Consider the following 6,354-nt stretch of genomic DNA (forward strand, 5'->3'; position numbering starts at 1 on the left):
GATGGAGCTCTGCTACGACGAGTTGGGTCTTTTCTGCCCTTTATCTTGTCCTTGGGATGATGGTACAAGAACAAAACTCTACTTCGCTAAAATCGTTTGTATCACCGTATGTTGGCAGCTGTTTGTAATCAGGATTCGAAGGAGGAGGCTCATGAAAGGCTCGTGTTGATCTGCATAGTTGGACAAGAAGAACACTTGATGGAATCGAGAGAACTCCGATAGAAGTATGCTAACCGCCATGGGAAATGAGGAGAAGCTGACCTTTTGTGTGTTAACCCTTTGCTTTTGCTCAGATGAAGGGTTGATGCCCAAAACGTCAGCTTCTTCTTACTTCCCATGCCGCTCATCACACCTCGATCTACATCTTGTTGATTCCATCAGTCGTAATCAGGATTTATTTGCCAAAAGGCTTACTCCTGGATTTTCAACGTTCACAAAAAGGGTAAGAGAAGTCACTTTTACATCATAAAGAACTCATCGATTTCATGATGACCGTTATGTTGAGCACGTGCTTTAGGGCAATGGCAGGTGTCAACCAAGAAAGTGACGTCATGAACGTTTATTTGTCAAGTTGTGATTACATTATTTATTAAATGTTGGAATTCAAGGTGCAGGTTGTCATTGGATCTGAGAAACGTAAATCCTGGGGAAGGGGGGTGGGGGGAGTTCCTTTTCTCCTTTCTTTTCTTCTTTTCAGGAGTGAGGCTTATGGAAGAGCAAGGTATAACTAACAGTCGGACAGACATCAGGAGAGGGAGGAAGGGAGGAGAGGAGGAAACACTGAAACTAACAAGAAGGTTGGGTTTGGAAAGGTTGATGGGGGGGGGGGGTAATAAATATCATGGGTCAGAATTAGGGATGAGAAGAATGCTTGCTTGAAGTGCTGCAGGGAAGAATAAGACAGAACAGCCTCTGGAAGGTTGCATGGGAAGCATTCATGCAGTTCAGCAGGGATTGGACAAGAGAGGAATTAGAGTTGAAGTGTGCAGTCAACCTGGATTTGGGGATTTTAACCAGAACAGGCATACTGGAAGAACGCATGCATTCTGGAGTTGCTGGGGAGAGTTGGAGGGAGCAATGTGGGAGAATAAACGGCAAAAAAAAATAAACAGACCACCGACCTACCTGTGATGTGAGAGCAACAGACTGGCTGAATCACGGAAGATTCCAATAATATTGAGCTTTAGGTTCCATAGAATCCAGGAGACGAATGTGATGCTGGAGCACCAGCCCAAAGCAGAGAGCAGTACTCCTTTGAGCTACGGGCAAACCTTGTACGTGCAGACTGAGTAGTTCTGATTTTCCAAGGAAAGGCTTGGATCGACAGAGGATGCCCAGTCTGCACCTATCTTTGGAGGCCAGCTTTTGCTATGTGGTCAGCCCAGGAAAGTTCATGCCTGATGATGAGGCGTAGAAGTTCACGAGAACCTCTTCCATTGGATGACCAAGGAAATAGAGGTGGGTTCATTTTATGATCATTCCAGCGCAATAGAGTGAGACCGAGATGATGTTCCAGATTTGAAGAACATGTTCCATTTGTTAAACCATGTGTCTAATTTCCTGATGAGCAGAGGGGGATGCAGCTGCTCTCTGCTTTGGAGAAGGACTCGTTTGGGGGGGGGGGGGGGAAAGGAAGAGTATTTAAAAAAAATTAATATTCTGAAAGTATTGTTGTAAATTTATTATTTTAAAATATTTATACAATTCATTCGGTGATTCCTCACAACGTGGGTGATACTACATCGGTTGCTATCACGGCAACGCCTCTGCGACAGCACGACACGCACCTGGAGACGGATTGTACAGCACCTGAGTAAGTGATCGCGAGTACGCAGGGCTTGTGCCCACATTTGTTGCAGTGACTTGTCATCGTTTTATGACCTCATGGTTGTACATCGTGACGTAAATCACCGGCTGTATTCACTTGTGATGGAACAAGCGTGTCGAGTCGGTTTGTGTCATGGAGAGGGTGCTCAAGGAAATTGGGACATCTGTGGCTTTTATTTATCGAATGGGTTTGTGAGTGTGCTGCTCAGCATTCGCACGGTCTCCTCACAAACCGAAACAATTAAATTAATGGTGTGTACAAAATCTGTTAGTGGATGTAAAGTACTTTTTTTTTTTAATATTTAACTTTTGGATGAAGATTTCACTTTTCCAAAATCTGTTGTTCGAATTGTTAATAAACATTTGCGAATTGTTTCATGTTTAGAAAAGAAAAGATTTTAAGTAGGGCCTGAACGATCGAGGCAGTTCTGTGCTGATGTTCATCACCTGAGTGCCAAACGGAACAACACCTTGGTGTCTGTATATTTGCATCTTTCTGTATCGATTGATTAATGCACACGGGCCTCATCAAGCTGTCCTAAAATGTATCACATGGAACCAGCTCTGAATGTCCAACTCCACTGAACCAGCAACCTATGTATAAGGCGCTCATTGGGTGGTTGTCATTCTGGCTCGGTTCAGTTTATTCATCGTTGCATTTACAACTTGTCTGCATTTCAAGATCGATGTCGTACAAGCTTCTATAAACCCATTATTTACAACCACCACACAAAAAAAAAACAATTATGCACGAGCATCCTCACCCCAGTTCGGTTCCTTTTCCTCCATTTGAATACCTTTTGGTTTCCAAAAATCCAGACCTTGACATGCTGTGTGTGTGAGTCCTGTTCAGCACGGCTGCGAAGCACCTTTCTGTCACTCCAGCTCCATGTGCTCCTGGTCCTCTCTCACGCTTTTATTGACTCCCCGAACGAACTCCAACCGCCGCAAACCCACCAGGACTGCCATATTAATGGCTTTTCCAAAGTAGTGGACAAGGGCCTCACTTCACTTAATTGGACAATCCACACTGATTCCCTCGTATTCCATGGCTCCACCTGGACCCTCGACATTGGAAGAGAAAGAGGACGTTCCCGGTTTCCAAGCATGCTTTGTTGCTTGGACCACTCGACACACACAAAACAAGTGAGGAATGTAGACAGCAAATTAAAGGAGGCCACATCTACTTACGACGTACACAAGTGGTGGGTTCAAGTGAGAAACTTCAAAAATAGGAAGGTGAAGTAAGAGATAAAAGAAGGTATAGGAGTTCAGGAATAGAGAGAAGGGAAATATTGGAGATGACAGGAATAAAGGAAGAGGTATGCAGGTATACAACATGCCAAAAAAAGGAGGGAATTGGGTCACAATTGTGCCATATTTACTTGCATAATAAATGGATAACCTGAACATGAAGGTAGTCGGTCGGTATAATTTATTTCATCAGGTGTTGTGAATGAGAATGGGTCATGATGATGATGCACAGTTTTCAAGGTTGTATAGTCGCCCTGTCCATCCTGTTTATCGGGGGACACGTGATAACGATTGTGTGTCTGTGTGTTTTGTTGCGGTCTTCAACGACCATCACGCTGTCTGGCAGGTAGAGGGATGAAAAGATGTCCTCGTCCACTGGGTTAATTTGGCGTGAATTGGCATCTCAAAGCAGCAACCATGGCGGAAAGCCGACAGAAATAGCCGAGCGAAGCTCATCGGCGATCTGCATTGAGGCGTGTAACCGTGAACCTAATCTGGCCAATTCTTGCTGAGCGCAATGGAGCCTGCTCCCAATGACCCCACAAGGTTCTGTCCAAGGGGTATTCAATAACGGAAAAGGGGAGGAAGGCACGGCTCTGCAGCAGCGATCACAATTCACAACAACCATATACAATGACTGCTCCCATCCCTCCCCCTGCCACTCCCCACTCGACTACGACAGCTTATCAAGTCCACCTTAAGCTCTTTCATTCAGGGAAACAGCACTCAGCAGAGGATGGACAAAACAAAGAAAACATGTTTTGTGCAGCAATGCTCTCACACACGGTGTGGGTCCTCGTTTGGGTGCACAGCTGTCTGGTGTTGGGCTTGTCCGAGCGTGCCAGTACCAACCACGTTCCCAGCGCACCAGCTCCTCCATAAACCATGACGTGCGCCACAAACCTGAACCACCAGAACTCTCTACCAATAAACATCAGCGAGCCACCAACCAACCAGAGCCCGGGCCAGAAGACAATTTCGAACCACAAAGCGTGCAATGTCGTACTTTTATTCGGGCCTGCGGGTTCTATCGAACTCTCCGTGATGCTGACACACCGACATGCGGCCCAACAGATTATTATTTATGGTGCGTAATCATTGGCTGGCAAGTGGAGAAAATTCTACAGTATGGACAGAATGTTGATTTATGGGGTAGTTTACCAGCCATTCGATGGTCTTTCAATGACCCCACGATTGCGCTCGTAGGCCATGTCCATTGGCTGTTAACTAAGAAATTCTAAATGAGGACAGATAAACGGCATGGAAGGCTCAATAATCTAGGGAGGGGAAAGGTGGGGCTTATAAACCAACACTAGTGGAGGGAGGGGGGACAAGATCTTTTTCAACACTTGCTCCACATGCTCTATCATTTACAGAACGACACCACATTTATGATGACACAAATTATGAAATCCATCCATCCATTGGGACCATACTCTGTACAGAGCATCGGTGCTGCCAAAGCAGTCTCTTGGGCTATTGGGCACAATCCTGAACGGGTCAATACTCCAACACAGGATACTCAAAATGGCTCAATCGTCCCAGCAATCTGGTACTCATTTTGCCAACCTCAGAAGGATGACAGGCTGAGTCAACCCCACCTGGTATTAATTCAATGGCCAAGCAGAATTTGAACTCAGGACCCTCGGATCCAAGCCCACCACCCCAACCATTAAACCAACACCAGGCATAAATTACAAAAATATTGATTCGAATCTATCCCCATCAGTAAAGGGTGGAGGAGGGAAAAAAAGGGGTGGGGTGGGAGTCTTGAGGGAGGGGAGAGTTGAAAGGAGGGAGGGAAATAGTGGAAGGAGGGACCCAGCATGCCTGGCAATGCCGGGTACCTTTGCAGTCGCTCCCCCTTTCCAAGCTCCTCCTTCCTCTCCCTCTCCCTCTCTCAGTATTTTCTTCAACAAAGTCATGGGTGGTGTTTGCGAGTTATAAATCAACCCTTTAAAAGGTAACAAAATGTTTGAGCCATCTGCCTCTTGTGTGTATACCATAAAGTTTGGCTTATTTGGATGACCTTGGGGAATGGTAAAGGGTGATAATTGAACGCAGTGCAGTAGAAAATAGAAACCGTTCGGCCATTTCCTGGGACAAAGGATTCTTGGGCTGAGGCATATAGGAGGCATTAATGCATATATAATGCATATAAAGGAGGCATTAATGCATTAAGGCATATAGGAGGCTGAGGCATTAATGGAGGCACAGACATGACAACATGTAATATATTGTTCCGGTCGAGGTCGGGTCCAGATAATTCCGGTCCAAATCCGCGAGTCGCGTTTGTGTGACCGGGAGCATCAGTCGACCCCCCACTAGGTGACAACAAGCATTTGGGCCTCTGTGCCATGGAAGTCTGGTGTCATGACGGTGATTTTCATGAGACCAAGCTTCCTCGTCACATGATGACCTTTGTCGAATGACTTATTCTCTAAACCTCATCACAAATGTATGCCGCCGCTTTGGTAAAGGCAATGTACCACACTTCCAGACACTAAACAGTTTTATTTGCATAATCACATATATACAGTGCCTAAAGAAAGTCTACAGTCCCTTTCAAAATTTTCACCTTTTGTTGCCTTATAGCCTGGCATTCGAAAAGACTTTTTTTTTTTTTGGAAAAAGGCTTTTTTCCACCTTTATATACTGTTATGTTTGTGGGGTAGATGTTGGAACTTCACAGTAAAGGTAGGATTGTATAGAGTAACATAATCTGTGGGTGAGCAGGAGACATCTCGATGTAATTTAAGTAGGGAAACTGTCAGCTTAAGATGGTTATGTGTCACCACACGGAGGGTGGTGCTGTGTTACTTTGGTAGGGATTAAGGCTAATTTCTCCCAGTATGTGATTGCCGCCTGTGACCTTTTCTTACGTTTTTGCATTTACAAAGTCAGCTATAAAGAGAAACGATACTTCAACAACAACAACTGGCAAGCCACACCCCCGAGGCTGATGATTGGGCGGAGCGAGGAGGGCATGATCAGAGAGCAGATGGTTGGTGTGAGGAATGCCAGTTGAGACGGAGGATCTCGTTTTACTCTCCTCTCGGCACGACAAAATAGTAGCGCGATTTTCGTGTTCGTGCTGGGGTGAATTTGTTCATGTACTGAAATAAGACGCTCGACATTGTTTGTTCGGCCGAGTCATGAAGTTGTACGTTTATGAGGAGAGAGAGAGAGAGAGAGAGAGAGAGAGAGAGAGAGAGAGAGAGAGAGAGAGAGAGAGAGAGAGAGAGAGAGAGAGAGAGAGAGAGAGAGAGAGAG

General features: G+C 45.5%; 1 protein-coding gene across 1 annotated transcript in view; it reads left to right on the top strand.

Moving 5' to 3' along the window:
• LOC147022126 (cyclin-dependent kinase 5 activator 1-like) overlaps positions 1 to 607 on the top strand; it is a 29,299-nt gene extending 28,692 nt beyond the window's left edge. Inside the window, exon 2 of the mRNA XM_085892731.1 lies at positions 1 to 607. This exon is cut by the window's left edge and continues 791 nt beyond it. The gene's annotated coding sequence lies outside the window, so the exon portion shown is untranslated.
• Positions 608 to 6,354: the final 5,747 nt, after the last annotated feature.

Source organism: Eptatretus burgeri, chromosome 8, assembly GCF_056783735.1.
Source record: "Eptatretus burgeri isolate ZD-2024b chromosome 8, Ebu_testis_v1, whole genome shotgun sequence".
NCBI lineage: Eukaryota > Metazoa > Chordata > Myxini > Myxiniformes > Myxinidae > Eptatretus > Eptatretus burgeri.